Source organism: Brienomyrus brachyistius, chromosome 10 (genome assembly GCF_023856365.1).
Source record: "Brienomyrus brachyistius isolate T26 chromosome 10, BBRACH_0.4, whole genome shotgun sequence".
Lineage (NCBI taxonomy): Eukaryota > Metazoa > Chordata > Actinopteri > Osteoglossiformes > Mormyridae > Brienomyrus > Brienomyrus brachyistius.
In genome coordinates this window covers 8,171,424-8,189,900 of record NC_064542.1, presented here as the reverse complement: position 1 = coordinate 8,189,900, position 18,477 = coordinate 8,171,424, and the positions used below count along the sequence as shown (strand labels likewise).

The 18,477-nt window shown below is 40.5% G+C and overlaps 1 protein-coding gene across 1 annotated transcript in view; it reads left to right on the top strand.

The window, feature by feature from the left end:
- The first annotated feature begins 1,350 nt into the window (after window positions 1-1,350).
- LOC125751094 (fibroblast growth factor receptor 4-like) overlaps window positions 1,351-18,477 on the top strand; it is a 37,926-nt gene continuing 20,799 nt past the window's right edge. The window contains exon 1 of the mRNA XM_049029626.1: window positions 1,351-1,457. The gene's annotated coding sequence lies outside the window, so the exon portion shown is untranslated. The remainder of the gene's footprint in view (window positions 1,458-18,477) is intronic.

Sequence of the window (18,477 nt, the reverse complement as noted above, 5' to 3'; positions counted from 1 at the left end):
TCTGACATGGTGTCTGGGTTCCCCTTCTTGGGCTATTTTAGAGCCAAAAAGCGCTCATTTTCACAAGCACAAAACAGCGGTTAGTTTAATATCTGTCTCCACAGACAGTGTTCTGCTCTTTCCGAGATATTTTCCATACGGAGGTTTATTTGAGGTGTCAGTAAAACTTAACTACTAAGCACATTTTGCCAGAATATATACACAATAGGTTTAAATTTTCACTATAGAAATCTTAATCGGAATTAATAATCGGAAACAGTGACAGGAAACAGCGAACAAAAAATGGTTTATTTGTACAGTGAGGTGCAGGCCTGTAATTCTCAGTCTCATTCACTTACTAGGACAAGGGTGATCTATGCGGCAAAATTTACAAAAACAGTACAAAATTCAATGAATTTAATTTATTAATAATGATTGTGACACTGGAACCACTGATAGGTAATTGGTGTGGGAGTATAGTTGGTTTTTCAGTGATGGGTGGCAGGGGGTTCCTCTCTATGATCTGTGCTTCTCAGACATTTTCAGGTAATTTGCTAAGAGAATAATACCACACTACTTTATTAATTAGTTGTTTCAAATCCAACCAAAGTTCCTTCACTGGAATGTTCACACATAGCAGTATAAGGGACAATCGCTCCTAAGCTTAGTTTGGACGTAAATCACACATGGGCTGAAATGGGGAGCAAAGGATGATGGGGATTTCCAGTGTGAAGGATCACAGCGACCAGGCTGGGGGTGAGAGGGACGTCGCTTCCTCCGGGAGCTGCATTTCAGGAGGGCCAAAACCTGTGCTAATGAGAAATTCCTTAGGATTTAAGAGTGACGAGAGGTCTTAATTTTCTCACTTTGCGCACAGGACCCACAATACCAAACGACCCCCCCGACCCTTTTTTAGCTCTGCTTGGAGAGGTGCTAAAGGCCTATTGACAAGAGCTCGCTGGATTATGTATATTAGCTGGGTTTTCAGAGGGGCATGGCCAGAACTGGCTCCGCCCACAGAAGGCATGGTGTGTCCTATATCTTGATTTTGGAAATGCAGGGTGTTCATCCAAGGTGGGCACAAATCACAAGTCAGAAGCAGGTCACATTTTGAGGTGCGCTGATTTAAACTCGATTTAGCTGAAAACTATCTGAAATGGGAGACACCAAAATAGTAATAATCAGGGAAGATACTGACTATCACCAGAGGAGTTAAGCATTTGAGGACAAGGAAATCTGGTCGCTCCTAGATAGAGCTGCAGTGAATGGCTTGATTCATTTTCACGTAGAATTTTGAGACCTGATAGAGTTGTTAGACTGCCCTTTTACTCCTGTCACCAGTCGTCATTGAATCAGCTCTGACCACTTATTGACCTCGTATAGCTGTGCCGTTGTCCTGCTACTGTACGCTGACTGGCATGGAGGAACTGATTCATCTGCTGAGAAACAAGCAAAAGAAAAGAATAATCATTATTCTGGTAAGTCCCATTACAGTTCATTGAAGACTTGTAACTGTACAGTCACAGTTTACAATGACATATACAGTATTTTTAGGTGTTTGATGCATTTGGCTACAAAAACTATTTGTAGAACATACAAGAACTTCATGAAGCAGAGAGTGTTCTTGATGGTACCAGCAGTGAGAACTGACTTCCTACTATCAGGAGCTGGAAACAAACAGACACAGACGTAAGACAAGGGTCGGTTTTCAGAAATGCAATTAGAATTATCAGCTATGTCCCGGACAATTCTTAATCTGGACTTATCCTTAATAAGTCTGAATCATGAAGTGCTGGAATGGCACTCAATTAGCTGTGAAGGAGCAGAGATAAATCCATTGGCGCCTGTTTCCGGACATACTTAACACAAATTTAGACCTGTACAATGGCATGTCTATTCATATGCAGAGGAGAGGTTTGAGGCTGGGAATTCAGTGGTCAGTGCTTCTTCTAGCAACTGAAGGGCAATGGGGTGTGACAGCCTCCCCCCCAACCACCCTATCCTTCACTGGAATTCTTCTCTAAATGCAGAGATACCAAGGAAAGATCCTAACTGTGAAATGCTTGCTGTGAAAGGTCACTGCTTGCCCTTCATTGAGATGTCAATCTCAAAAACAGCTTTGTGAAACAAGGCTTGTCATGGCTGGAACGAGACAGGCAGAGAGTGGGAGGGAGCGGGGAAAGACGATGACCTGACCCACTCCTCATGACATCACCCCCCTTAATGAAACCCTCCTCCCTTATTTTCCCAGTAACAAAAGTAATATCCTGCATCGTCCCATGATTTCTCATATAAATGCTGTGTGTAAAAGACCATTAACACCAAAAGAACTAGTCAATGCAGAGCTGGAATATCAACAGAAAACAATTAGCTATAAGTTATTGCAAAGCATACAAATCACAACTAATGAACTACTAATTAAGTAATAAGGTTTAATTGCTGCCATTTCTTAACTGAAAATATTTATAAAACACATCCAAAGATAATGATGTGGAATTAACCTCCAAAACCATTAACCATTCATGCCTTTTAAACTGTGATTATTTTTTTCTATTAATACAAATATCATCTGGGCAAAAAAAAAAAATCATCCTTAACGTGGACCGATTTTTGGCCGTACCCATGTGCACAGCTGACCTTTAACCTTTGACCCCGCTGAGGTGAATCTCTCTATTAATTTGCTTCCAAGAAATACAGACAGATGCAAGGCTGTTATCTCCCCGATGGTTACAGCAGGCTTTCCCATTGCCGGACTTATCAGCTTCTCTGATGATCTGTTGGCTTCTCCCTGTGAGAGCACTACAGGTAACAAAATAGTGTGCTGAGCAGGAGCTGGCCATGGGCTCACTGGTTCTGTGCGATGCCCGTATGAAGCGTAAGACTGATCGCTACGCTCATTATTCTCTTTGTCCTTGCTGTGTCAAGGTGCAGCTATATAACTTATATAGAACGTCATTCCATTGTTTGGGCAGACCTGCCTTATCATTCGCGTGGCATATAAGCATGAGTCCTGATTTAGATCATTTCCAGACTGTCCTTTGGATTCTCCACGTTCTTGACTTTTGCTGAGACACTTTCTTTCTCTCCTTCCCAAGAAACCAAATGGTTTCACCTAATGGCCAGACAAAGTATTTTCTCTCAGTATGTAATGTTTAGGTACACCAAAGGGCCCCGTAGAACAGCGTGGAAAAAAGTAATACGAGCTTTTTTCAAATAGCTAAATATGATCTCGTGTAATTTTATGAGGTGATGAGTATCACAGAGCACCTCTCTTCGAGACAGTATAACCTCCTACTGGAGGTCTATCACAAAAGTGGAATATTCAGAACAACAGAAACCGGTAATAAAACATATGTGACTATTGGAATGTTACCACAAACACATTTTTTGTTCTTATTCAGTCTACACACACACACACGCACACACACACACACACATATATATATAGTTATGTTAATCCGGGGTGGCACAGTGTGTGGAGTTTGCATGTTCTCACTTTGTGGTCATGCGGTTCTCTTCAGGTACTCCAGTTTCCCCCCCAGAGTCCAAAAACATGCTGAGGTTAACTGGAGTTACCAAATTGCCCATAGGTGTGCCTGTGTGAGTGACTGGTGTGTGACTGTGCCATTTGATGGGTGGGCGCCCCATCCTGTGTTGTTCCCTGCCTTGCTCCCGTAGCCTCCAGGATAGTCTGTGGACCCCCCGCAACAAGCAGTTACAGAAAATGGATGGATGGATCTTAATTCTATGAAATGTGTTTGTTAGTTTCGATACCATTTTGTAGTGGCAAGAATCCACAGAGAGAAAGGCCGAATGCATCGTTGAGTTATGGTGGTTGGAAAAAGAGCTTATTTCCCTATCTACTGTATCTCCCCTATCCACCCACTGTGGCACATTGCTTTCCATAGCCCACAATCTACATGCCTGTGGAACAAAAAGCCCCAGATCCTGCTCTGAAGACATATAAAGTACAGAATAATAATGGACCTTGAGTCAAGTTCTGACTCACAAATATACTGATGTCACTCCATGGACAGAATCCTACTTTGCCTAAGTGACGCACAGACATTAACATGCTCCACACATTCTATCCTAGTTCGATTACTTTCTTACTGGCATGCAGTACATGCTGACCCTACCTTGTGCCCTGTGCTGCCTGTGATTGGCTCCAGGGCCCCCATCACCCTGACATAAACAGCCAATTGGAAGACGGCTTGAAGGATTTAGGAATCAAGGAACACTTGGAAAGTTTATGAAGGTGCATAGTGATTTCTCTTCTATGTCTTATTAATATGCATGTGTTTTTTCCTGCTCTTATGTTAATTTATGAAAAACTATTTAATTTAAATCAATATCTCAGCAAATGTCTTAACGTTTCGATTTATGCATCATTTCTTCTACTGCTATAATAACAGCTCAGAATGTTGACCCATCACAGTGTAATTTTCATTATGTCCCTAGTGGATTTAAACCAGACAGTGTTTGCCTTGAGTGCACTGCGAAATCACTGTCACAACTTTCAGTCTGTTTTTCTAAGCTGGGCATTCCAGCTTAAAGTGTGGGAACAGGGCCTTCATCGGTACCATTCATACGTAACACGACAAGAGGACAACATTTAATGAAAACACAGCTTGAAGTTTAACGACTGATCACACATTGCTGAGTTTAAACAAACACGGCCACTGTTGTGAGGCGTTGACATACTCACACAGCTGAAAGGCAGATTTAGTGTAGCTCTGCTTGATGTTTCCAAGTTTGTTCAACTGTCACTACGAGTTGGTCTCCGCATCCACAACCACGCAGATTGAAGAGCTTGTTTGTTTGTGTTTTTGCCAAGTGAAGTTTTGTCACTTTATTTTAATTACTTCCGAACAAGCACTACTATCTGCACCCATATGTAAAATGTAAGCCCCACCTCTCCAGCAGATGTGGATGGCGAGATTACCCTGGCAGGGAACATGACCTGAAGCTCAGTAGGCGGCCATCTTGATACGTCAGACTCACTATGGGAGACCAAACATCCCTCACGGTTTCCTATTCCCTTCTGCTGCAGAATCTCCTTTAGCAACTGCTGATGAAAATTTGCAGTCATCCTTTCCTTTATAATACATGTTCCTTTGGACTTTGTCCTAGAAATCTTTGCCTCCCTGTGATAATCTGTCCCGGGTTCCTCCATCTGCCTTGAGGTGGTTCAATTGAAGAAAACAATAAAAAAAAAAAAAATAGCCACTGGCCCACCATTATGGGGTGGGGTCCGGAGAATCACATCTGAAAATCATGCTGTCAGTCACCCACTCGTATCCACGGCTGAAGGCTTGAGGCTTCCTGCAGGAATGTGCCAAACATATGTTAGATTTCCATGTGGGCCAGGCTTCTAGCAGAGAATAAACAGGAAACGCTATTCAGGGGATCTGGCCACGGCATCATATTCTGCTTCAACAGGATTGTGCTCCCCCCCCCCCCCCTCCAAAGAAGGTGCCATTTCTAAGCTTTAAGTGAATGTGACTCTTGCCAAGGTATTAAGTTCTATGGACGGCATGTGTGTTTCCGCACCCACATCCGGCTGCTGTCTCCCATTTTCAGCCATGAAATTGGGACCATGTGTCTTTGCCACATTGGCCCTGAGCTGAGAGCCCAGTTTCGCTCCCCCTTCAGGGAGGGTCCCGTCTAGGGAAACACCCCACTCTTTATTACCAGCATACACCACAGCCCATTCTCCCTATGGATTATAAGGGATTGCGAGACAGTAAGAGTACAGTCTGTGTTCTTCACATATTTGCTAGCGTTCCTATATATTGCTGTATAACATTTGCTTTCCTTGACTCACTATTAATAATGCTATCCTTCTGCAGTATACATATGTAAGAGTCTGACCAAGAAAAAATCTGAATGTTCTGCAGAGTATTATTCATTTACTTGTAGCCATTAGGACACTGTTGATGTAAAGAAATGAAGTATTATAGAGCAGTGTTTCCTAGCCCGGTCCTCGGGGAACCCTGGACAGTCCACGTTTTTGCTCCCTCCCAGCTCCCAGGAACTCAAATACCAGGTACAGGCACACTAGGAGCTGAGAGCAAGCAAAAACGTGGACTGGGTTTGGGAAACACTGTTACAGAGCATTCAAAGCATATGCAATTATTGCTATACTTCACTGTACAGAAATTGTCATTGATACACACTCTTAATTTGGAATAATGTTGTTAATTACTGTAACATAGCCACAGAGATTGTCTGTCAGGGTCAGCACCCGTCTGACCCCACCCTCTGTGATCTTTCCTGTTTAGCTAGCAGTCATTGCTGGTCAATCTGCCTCCTCCCTCTTTGTCATTTACTTCATCTCTGTCCTATTTGTTCAGTCCCTATTTGGCCAGCAGGTGTTGCTGTCCATCCTGTTCCCTCCTCTGTCTTAGTCCTAAGTCCCTAGTGTGTCATCCTTGCTCTGTGGACTGTAGCACAGTGGGTTGAGTTAGTACCTTAATGACTATTGGCTCTCTAGTTGTGGGCTCAAAACTCTCCTCAGGTGAGACTCATCTGTTTGTTTTAATTTTTTAGTTTTGTTCCCCAGCGTTTTTTGTTTTCTTCTCTGTTTTCCCAGTAATCGGTTGCCCTGCTGTTTTCCTGTTCAGTTCTGGTCTTGCTTGTATTATTTGGTAAATAATATGTAAATTATGTAAAAATTATGTAAATCATCCTAGTGTTAGTTAGTGTTTTCTAGTTTTACTGTTTGTAGTATTCCCTAGTTCTGTGCTTGTTAATTGCTCCACCCATTGTTCATTGTCCTGCTCCTTTTGTGATTGGTTTATTTGATTACCATTTACCGTTTGCCCTGAATTTCTGTGTGTGTTGTGTATTCTGTGTGCGTCTATGCTCATGTTCTGTAGTTTTTTCTGTTTGTTTTGACCCCTTGTGATCTTTTTGGTTTCATTGTTCTCACCAGTGTGTTCAGTTTCTTTAATAAACTCCTTGTCTTGGAGCCGCAAAAATGGATAGTTGCCTTTTCTTGTCCGTGCCATGCCCCCAGTCCATGACAGTGCAGTAGCCAAGGACGACCTGAGCTCAGATCCCTCCAGCTATAAGTAGAGTGTGGGAATTCTTCATAGGCAATAGATGACACTCTTAATAACACCCCTAATGACACTCTTAATTCGGAATTTGGAATAGCTAATCGTAGGTCTAATGTTGTTAATTAATGTAGCCTTAGGGATTGTGGTAGCCAAGGATGACCTCAGCGCCGATCCCTCCAGCTATGAGTAGAGTGTGGGAATTCTTCATAGGCGCTTCTGCGGATGCAGTTCAGCTCTGTGACACCTTCAGCCTTTAACCCTTCTCCATAAGGTCAGCTATTCAATATGCACTCCTCTCCCGCTTTCTCGCTCTTTTCTCTTTTTCATTAACTAGTGTTAATCAAAAGAACAACAATGCATCCTGCGAAGACTGTCTAATTATAACAGATGAACATTCAGCGAGGAAAAAAAATGTTAGCTCTCAGTAAAAGCCAGCTTCACCAAGCCATAAAGACAATGAACAATGGTTAAGCTCACAAACAGAGCACAAATAGTGATCATAAAACTAAGGCCTCAGACAGTTTAATTATGAAAATGTGGGGGGGGGGGGGGGGGGATCTGCAGTACTCCAATAAAGTGTTCTAACTGCTTCTGTGATACCAAGCCCACTGAAGCAGAAAAGGATCAGAAAATAAGAAGTCTTCAATCTTCGGTTTACCCACAAAAGAAATCTCATGGGTACCAGATTCTTTATGGGTAAAGGGTAGCATGAGTATATCAGAAATGGGCAGCTGAAAATATGGCAGAATTGAATGACTTATAGAGAGCAGAATGTGTTGGGGGGGGGGGGTGGGCGGGCTCAAGCCTCTACGGGAATCTTTCGAAACCCTTGGTTCAAGTTTACTTCGCCTGTTAGGAGGCCATGAGATTGCTGGACCTCCAGCAGAGCCACAGGGAATAACCTCATGGTGTGTGTGCATGGAGAGCAGAGACCAAGGCCCTTCCTCCAGTCCAATGTCAATACAGCCACTGCCAGGGAGGAAGGAAGCACTGAGCTCCACAAATGCAGTGCAATTCTCTCAAAATGCTCCATTGTTCAAAGGCTTGTGCAACATCAGCCTGTCCTTGGCACGATACCTGGAATAGTTCTCCTTACTCTCTGTCCTATTTTGAGGCACGAGGACCTTGCTAACTCAATGGTCTTTTATTCAGCAAACATAAAAATACCAATTTCACTTATGCTGCGAAACCTGGAAATCTCACTCATTTTGTCTGTCTTCATATTTCACCTCTACAATTCAAGTTCTCTGCTGCTGTACCACTGATCAAAGCCTTCAACATGACTGGCTTTAGTAAAGTATCCAGCAGCGTAGTCAGTTAAACATGCTCACCATGTGACTTGCTTTCGACAAATTTCCGCATTGCAAAAAAATAAAGATTGCAAGAAATCTGAAAGTAGCAATGCCAGTAACCATATAATAAGTGTCCTATTTTTTAGGATGATTAATTTTTACACACACTGTAAAATTTTATGAAATACAATACACTGCATACTAATCCCGATACTTCACAGTTCCCACTGTCATTAAGGAATTGTTCTACTGGAGAAAATTAGCACACTATATATTTTCCAATTGTCAAGGAGTATAGAAGTCTTTTAATACACATTCTCAAGTGGAAAATAAACACACTTAGAAATATAATAGACAATGTATAAATGTAGTTAATATTTAACTGAACAAATTGGTCAATAGTCAACTTTTCAGATGGTAAATCAGCAATCATGATATCAAAAAGATTTAAATAAAAAGACTACCACCTTTTTCTAACCTGTCGCTCATATCATACAATGCTAGAAAAAGCTAAATAAGACTGACAGACCAAACCTGTACTGAAACAAATTAAATATCCTTATGAATGTGACATGAAATGGTATGATGTGGTATGATGTGGCATGATGTGGTTTGATGTGCGCGATGTGGTATGCTGTGGCACAGATGTTTGGATGGATGAGAAATAGAAAACTGTATACCTTCAGCAGTGCTGATACAGTTACAAAATAACATATTCTTGTAATTCCACTACTTTTTGCCGTAACAAGTAATGTAACTAATAATTTTTTAATATGAAATTACTCAGTTAAAATTACTGAAGTTTAAATGGGCTCATTAGTCTATGTAATAATTTAGCTATTGTTAATAGATCTAAATGGAATGAGATCATTTAATGTTCTCTGGGTATGTATGCATTAATAAGAGAATTTAAGCAAAGAAAAAGTTACCTTCACAAGTAAATAATTAGTTATATATGCAGTAAATTATTGAATTTCTTTTGAATAAATAAACTAGTAACTGTGACTATTCACAAATTTTCAGAGACTTGCACATAACTGATAATTAGTGAAAGGGCTGCATTTGAATGAGGACCTGAAAGCCAGACTTTCCTTGCTCCACTATATCTGCCTTCTGCTAGGATGCATTTCAGCTCAGTTTTATAACTTTCAAAGAATTTTTCGTACTTTTCAAACAATTTGTCAAAGGTCAGAACTCTGTTTATAATTTCATTTCCTCAATCTGACTCGGTTATGTTTTATGTACCATTTTTAACCACAGCTGTGATCCTTAAGCACATTTGTTTGGTTACTCATTTACCCATTCACAACAGCAGAATTACAGCATAACCAGGTAAAGTTGTTTGTAGAGAAACATAGCTTAGCGAAACTGCAAAAATGTCTGTATGTGGCGACATACACCAAGGTTAAACTGGAGAAGATCTTGAAAAGAAGGTGACTGTTTTAAATTAATGCCAATGCTTAGTGTTCAAATAGTGAAAAGTGTTCCCTACCCTCTACAAAAAGGTGATATTCTCCTGTATTCACAGCGGATTCCTGAAATTGGAATCGTTCCCAAACTATACAGGCAGCGAGCAGCTTTACAGAGCAGTTATGTGGTCTTGATAACAACATATTCTGCTGTCCTTAGCTGTATCTCTCTGCCTGTGAAGATGAGCTTCCCCATTATTTCTGCGCAGGTCAAAAGTAAAGCCTGGGGTCTTAATGTTCTGGGATCTTAATGTACTGGAGTCTTAATGTTCTGGGGTCTTAATGTACTGGGGTCTTAATGCACTGAGGTCTTAATGTACTGGGGTCTTAGTATTCTGGGGTCTTAATGTTCTCCACATATTGGCTGCCGATTCACGGGGCCCTGAACTTTAGGCTACAAGCTGCTTATGTAAAAGTAGCTAAGCTACAGCCAAGCTACTGTTTTAGTATAGTAGACAGCTACACTGCAAGCTACAGAGAAAAAGTAGCTACCTATACTTTGTACTGCATGCATTTTCAGATACAGTGATGGGTAGTTCAGGTCCAGAGAGTAAAAGTCCAGACCAAAATTGTATTTCAACCAAGAAGTTGAGTATAAAAAGTCACAATCACTGAGTACTCAACCGGTTGGTTGAAACAAAATCTTGGTCTGGACTTTTAGAGAAAAAGTAGCTACCTATATCAAGGCTATTTCATCTGGTAATACTTAATATTTGCTGTAGGATACTCTTGAAGCAAATTAATTAAAAACAGTGAAAGATGATGTTAAAAGTTGAAATAAAAATCTATATTTTTTAACGACACAATGTCAAATCACAATAAGGTTTCAAAAAAGTTTCTTTATTTGTTGCGAGCCAAGAGGCTACACAATTGGAAGGGTTACAACAACAACAAAAAAAGAGATTCTGATAGGCTAACCTGTCCACGAACCAAAGCACTCCTATGCATTTAAAGGGAAAGTGTCTAAAATATTGCTTACCGTTAAGTATATTTCAACCCTTTAACATCAATCCTCAGAGTATTCAAGCAAAAAAAACACCAATTAGAAACACCAGGTAGCTTAAAATACTCATCTTTGTTAAGAGAGAAAAACAATACAGGTCGTTACCTAATTATTAATCAGAAAGTCATTATAGAACAAAATTCAACTTACAACCGCAATCTGTTCCAACTGACCGGTCGTAAATTGATTTGGTCATAAGTCGGCGTTTTATTTTATATGCAAAAATGATCATATGTATATTGCACTGTATTATATCATCTTTATGTCATATTCTTTGGTGTTTTTAACTTTTTATTACAGTATTCTTAGTTCATTATTGTTATAACCATTGTCTTAGTTTATTATTGTTACACAAACAGATACGCATGTATTCTATCCTGAGCGGTACGAACAGTAGCCTGAGATGCTCACGGGGCAGCACTTGTGATGCCAGGCGCGGCCCAGTCGTGGCCACATATCTGCGGTCTCGCAACGGTTCTAAAGTCCATCAGTCATAAGTCACATAGGTTGTAAGTAGCATTTTTTTACGATGCAGCGTTTTGCCACGCTACGTTGCTATTTATAGAAAAATAGTTACTGGAAAAACTACAGTGTTTAAAAATTATCTGTGCTACTCATAATCTACTGAAAAAAGGAGTTAAGTTAGTAGCATTGCTAATTGTAGTTAGCAACTCCCCAACGTTGATGGTGAGGTTTACAATTGACCAACCAATTGCCTAAAATATCCAGTGTCATAATGTAACATGTTAGGCTATGTTAGGATGTTAAGGTCAGGTATGCTGCTAGAGATTTTGGGCCCCGTGAAAGCATATCATGTTGGGCCCCCAACCCAGACCAATCCAATTATGCTATCAGTAAGTGGCTGTGATGCCCGGCTCGTCCGCTCCTCATGTGTGCCACGCCCCCTGGTTTCCCACGTGTTCTTCCCTGATCGTCTCCATCTGTGTCTGCTTATTTTGATTAGTCATGTCTTATTTAAGTCCTGGTCTTACCTGTTTGCCCGGTCCGTCATTGATGTTAAGTCGATGTTCGTGCTTTTGTCCCGTCCTGCCCGTCCTTATTAAACCCCCAGTTTAGCCCGATTTGTGGATCCTTGTCTGCTTTCTGCCTGCCTGCGCTTTACCCGCGCTCACCGATCGTGACAGAGGCCCCCACCCCCCTTACAGCACCCCTGGTTAAGATATACTTACATGCTGCTCATGAATGTTCTACGGATGCATAATGAAAGTGTTATGAATGTGCACTGAATGTTCTATGAATGTATAATGAATGCATTGCGAAGGTACAGTTAACGTAAAGCGTTACCAAATCTTGATCACTGCTTGTACATTTTATGTGTAGCTAAGCTGCAAATACTACGGAGAGTAAACTGGGAAGGGAGGCTGCAAATTTTTCCAAGTCTAAGCCTCTTTCTAGATGGTCTAGATAGTTTGGAGCCAGATGTGCCATGACCACCACGACCTCTGAGCTCGGGACCAGATGGCGCCAATAAGGGGGCAGAAAAGGAATCACAGAAATGGCTGTCTGTTTTACAAATCGAAACACTTTAGCGAACAGTACAGATATCGCAAGCAATACAGAATTGGATGTATTTGCGACAGCATAAATTACAAAATTTGAAGCTCCCTGTATAACATCTCTGAAGCTAGCAGTTGTGTTTGTTTCCGATTCTTCACAAAAACTTGTCCCTCAGCCACAACAGACATCAGAGCTACAGCCCATACCAGCCAGTGAAGGTAAACAGCCAGACAGACATAGCTCTGCAAGCCGTCTGCTTCTGGTCATGTACAAAAGGAAATACCGCTGTAAAAGAAGAAAAATGTCAATAATGCCAAGCGCATATACACTATAAACATACATTGTCTGCGTCATATGCGTCGCAAAAATATTTCTTAATCAGAACCATGTAATCCATGCATTAGCGATTCTGCTGTCATTAAAACCACTTTCAATAGTCTTGCTAAGTTAACATATTAGTTAACTATGTAACAATTTGAAGGCTCATTTATAAATAGATTGTAGGATACTTAAATATTTTATTAAGGTTGAAAGTCGGGAGAAAATAACATGTGTAACGCTTTCTTGGTCTGAGAGGGGAACTCTGTCATTTTAAATGTGGCACACATTTTCTCTGAGGTCTGTGTTTGTGTGAGGGGTTCTGCTTTGGGGTGTGGGGTAACCTGCGGTTGGGCCAGTATACCATCAGGGCTACGTTTGAAGTATTCCTCAAGAGACAGCTTGATGATGACCGTTATACGTAGCATTTAAGACACATCTTTGCTGCCCATGAACTCGCTCAGAAGCACGTCCCAGATTTCTGCTGGATAAAACGTTTTTTTTTCCCCCTGCTAAGTTAGGGAGATGAATGAACAACCCATTAGAACGCAAAAATTAAAGAGTGTAGTCCAAGCTGGGGAGAGCCCTCACGTTTACGTTTAGACATGCTCAAAATGTGGCTGTCACAGTCAGCTTTTTCATCTGTATTGACATAAACATGTCAGAGCACAAGTTCACTCAGATGTAAAAGACGACGGATAGCCAAACCATAATTTTCTGAAATACAAGAGTCCATCCATCCAGGCACTGTTTTCTTTAGGTCTTTGATGGTTACGTTTTGAGAAACAATATCTCATGGAGACTTTTCCAGGCGATTATGAATATGGGTGGGAAGGCAGGCAGTTCATATTCCCTGAGTTTAAAACACAAAAGCAGAGCGATATTGGCCACGATGACCCGACCTTCCGCAGCACGTTCACTTCGCCACGTCCTCTTGATGATGTGCAGCTTCGTGAATTTCCTTTCTCTGATCATAACCATCCACTCCTGTGTGAGAACATCAGATTAAAGCTGGAACCATATACCACATCCTTACAGACATTACCATGTAAATGTCTTACCATGTGCCTGCAATTGGAAAGTCACGGGATTATGCAGTGTAATGCCTATTATTAGCCTAAACAGATCTAACCGAGAGCATCAGTTAATGCTAAAGAAATTACTTTACCAGACCACGTTTTACCTCAAAATCAGCTCAGTTATGTATTTCCAATATGCATAATATGACTGTTTGTTGGCAGTTTGTAGGTGCTAATTCTGAACAATTTATTTTAGCTGCAGACATATCAAGCTTCACAGTGTGCTTCGCAGTTAAATTCCATCCATCCATCTCAATACGCAGTTTAAAGACATTCATGTCTGACAGTGTATATGGTGGCATTATCATTGTAAGTACATAGTATTTACCCCCTAGGTTGCCCCAGATCCTGGGTGTTATGCAACCATGCAGAGGAAGCATTGCATATAAATTCTCTCACAAGATGGCTGCGCATACATTCATTCATGGTGGTTCGAAGGCATCCTTCCTGAAATATAAACCGGATGTAGAGAGAAGGATAAAAGATTACTTTCTACATTGCTCGTTCGAGTTTTATGTGCCTCACACCATGACCTGTGCGTTGGCTAAAGCTTACAATGTTTTGGTTAGACTGGATAATAAAGATGCTGATTCAGTTTTGTGGTGATTTTTGAAGTCATATGTTCACGGTGTTTAGTAGCTCAACTGCTAAATCTGTCTATCCCTGTCTTGCAGTCACTGTTCCACGTTGCTAATGTCGTGTGTCATGTTTGGAATATACTGTTATCATTTTTTAAACTGACCTCCCAGACATTTAATACTTTTGCATTTTTTTATCAATACACATATAATCGTCAAACCCTAATATGACTCTGTAAATGCTATTTTAGTTACTTAAAAGTTGTCTTTTCCAGTGTTTTTTCTGTTATTTTGTCCATACCATCTTCATTAGGAAGTACAGATTAAATCCCCAACCCAAGCTGTTATAACAATTGTCTTAGTTTATTAATATCGCTGTTATTCTCTTTACCCTGTTATAAATTGTGGCCATCTCTAGCTGGAAAGAGATTGACCCTCCTTAGCAAACTTCCTAACTGGAAGCTTGCCTGCTTAGCAGAAGTACGATGACAGACAATGACTTGAAAAAGTAGCAACATAGAAGTAGGTATAATCAGGAGTACAGAGTGTATTTCCTGTTTCCTGACAGAAATGACCATTTCTATTGGTTAGTTATGCAAAGGTAGCAAAAATATCAACACTTACAACATATCAAATAGAAATGCTTCCAGAAGAAAGTGTCAGCTTCAGTATAACACTAGCACTAAAATCCCTTTTGATACGTCAGTCTAACCACAATAAGACTAAATAAATGTGCACCCACTCCAGGCTAAGACTGCCAGGCAGCTCATACTAGTGCCCAGAGTTTATTTAACATATGATGAGTAACTGTTAGATGAGGGTTAGATGAAGGTTGCTTATGGAGTAACAAGAGGAGTGAGTTCTGAATTAGACCTTGGATGAGGAGAGTACAAGTGAGCAAGGGACTGCTGACCATGTGGAATGTGGCTTGTTATGTTTAGTCCTAACGGCTGAAGAAACCCTGGACCTATCAGACGATCCCGCTGCATGGCTGCCAGCCAGACTCGGCGTGGTTAGTTCGCTTTCTCATCCACACACTCCACATTTCAGGGACCTGCATGATTTAGAGTCTATGAGTGCTGTTTCATTAATAAAACCTTGTTAAATCTGAATTTAACCAAACATCATGCACCAAGTATAAGTCCATTATACAGTCGGCCCTCCGAATCCGTGGCGGTTTGTTCCAGGACCCTAAAATCCCCTGATGCTCAAGTCCCCTATAAGAAATGGTGGAATATTTGCATATAACCTACGCAGCTTCTCCTGTATACTTCACATCATCTCTAGATTACTTACAACTGCTGATGCAGCACAAATAACAGGGGAAATACAGCAACTACATTAATAATGCACAAAAATCGTTTTTTTCTGCATTCACTCTACGCACTTGGGATCATTTACTGAATTTTCACCAGCGTCCTTCGTTACCAGCACAATAAAGCAGTACAGGTAAACGGGAAAGGAGAGCACCTGCCCAACACGCCAAACCGGAACGCCGGCAGCGGAAAGAAACCTGTCCACAAAACATGACAGCCGACCAGAATAAAATGTTCAGCGTAGCGCTCGGTGCGCGGCAACTTCACGCTTTGTTTGTTGGAACTTTCTGGACATTTGTTCCAGAAAATTGTCAGTCCGCAGTTAGTGGAACCCGCAGACACGGTGCCCCGACAGTATAATGCACACTCTGAGATGGGAGCCTCTAACACCCTCAACATCAGTGCAGTAAAGCGTTTAAATTATCTATCTTTTTCTTCTTGACACTATGTCAGATTTTACTGAAACTTTGTTTTCACTTCTGGATCCTGGAAAACCATTTCCATCACTCATAATATTATAATTAGCGTCTTTCTAGTATGGAGGCTTGGCAAAGTTAGCTGTATTCCTCTGGCTATCCCGTCTGTATATGTCATAAGTCAGTAATTACAGTCATAACTGCTTTAACTCTGTGTCTCACAACACATTCTTCATTTTGGCCTTTTAGGTGTTCACCTACACACAAGGTTAGGGTTTGGATTACAGTAAGCCCGGACATATCATCTACATCAGATCTTACTAACCTGTTGTGTACTTAAAAAAATACATAACGTGTTATATGCAAAATGACAAGGAAATACTCTCTCATAATATTAACCAGACGACATTTTTATGCACATTCTACTCTTTTTTCCCATTTTCTCTCTCATTTTAGTGTTCCACCAAGTCGTTTAGCCAATTTGCGGAGGCTGAGGTGAATGGCATAAAATCCCAGCTTTATGACAGCAGATAATTGTTCAGTTTAATACCTGCTGTTTAAAGCAACTCATAAAGTAAACATTCAGGGTATGGACCACACAGAGTGCTTTTACCATCTACACTGAACACACTTTGCTGTTTTTATTTAGCAAACATGTAACCGAGGAGGCTTTGAAAGTCATGTGACTGGGTTTTGTTGAGAAAAATAATAAATCAACCTGTTAATGGACTGAAATAGACCATGAACATGCTGAATTATCTGCCTGATAATGCAAGATGTGAACAGATAAGGTCACATGACTGTGGCCAACTTTTGTTTAGTTTCTATATTGTTTATGTCTGCTGTTTATCTCACTTGTGAGAGGAATATAATATAATTTAAGGTTTTAAAACGTGTTTAAACTGTGAGAAAAATCTAAATGATTCCTAAAAGATTAAGAAAATATATTTGCAGACACCAATTATATAACTGCATAAACGCAAACAGCAATTATTGCAATCTTAGGTATCAGCTAGCTTCACATTCACTAGTGTTTTGTGTTAAGCACCCACTATAAAACCCTGTTTATAATAAGACTCCTGGAATAAAGACTGTACTGTTATGCAAGCCCTTTGTGATTCTGGGGGATTAATTGTCATAGACATGGTACATCAAACCAGTAATTTTTAAAGGAAAACAATTCTATTGTGTGCTTCAGGACCTAGGAAACTGTGCAAGAACTGCCACATAACAATCACATGTATATATATATGTGTGTGTGTGAGTGTGTGTGTGTGTGTATGTGTGTGTATAAATATATATTGAGGGGATCATTTTTTGGGTCCCCACAAAGATCTATGAATGCAATGAAAAAAATAAGTCATATTTTGTTTCGTTGCTTATGGTTAAGGTTGGGGCTGACTGGGGGTCAAGGTCGTCATTGGCATTAGGGTTTTCCCCAGAGAATTAAATGAATGGTCCTCACAAATATAAATGTGTGTGTGTGTTTATGTTGGTTTGAAACTATAATTTTACATCTGTCAAAGTGAGTCAACTTTCATTTCAAACCTCCCCTCAAGTCATTCCACTGGGCACGAAATACACCAGTGTGTTTGTTGAACTCCAACACTAGCACATCTTTTGTGGCTAATGAACACCTCGTGAAGTAACTAATAGATTGATCGATAGATTTAATCCTGTGATGGAATTGATCCTGATGAATTATTTATGTCGAATTAGGTGTAATTGTGCTTTTCCCAGAGCAAATGCACACCTACCAGATAAATAGTTTAAATGCAATTCTCTGTGACAGTCTAATACTTTTGTACTGTATATGTTAACAAAGAAAATCATATATATGTATATATATATATATATAGATATAGATATAGATATAGTTATTTTTAGCATGTTAATGAATGCATTGTGTCCATGATTCCAGTGTATTTGTTGAAGACCTTGAGCTGAGCCAAAATAGGCACTGAGCACTCTGTCGACTTGGGTCTCATTGGGTAGCACTGGACACCATTGTTGTGCTAATTAAGCACAGATGGGAACAGCTACAAATCCTTGTGTGCTACAGAAAGTACATTTTGGCTGGAACAAAACCACACGCCAGCTCCATGGATTCACCTGAAAGCAAAATCGTTATTCCGCAAAGGGGAAGGCCGGCCTCATTTCTGTGTTTCTCTCCTGAAGACAGTCTGCGTTCCTTGTAAACTAGATGATGAACGCTGCATTCATTAAATGAGTACGATTTTGTGTGAAAGACAGCTGACTGAGATGAAAAATATATTGCTTAAAACACCTAATGTTTATGCCACTTTAATGTCTTGAGGCAAATTACTTAATTGTAAATTTCAAGAGCAACATCGGTTGCACTGTTACTGCAATACCAGGCATAAACCAGGTTATACAGAAACGCTTCAGGCATTATTGCAGGGATGAATGTGTCAGCTCTCACTC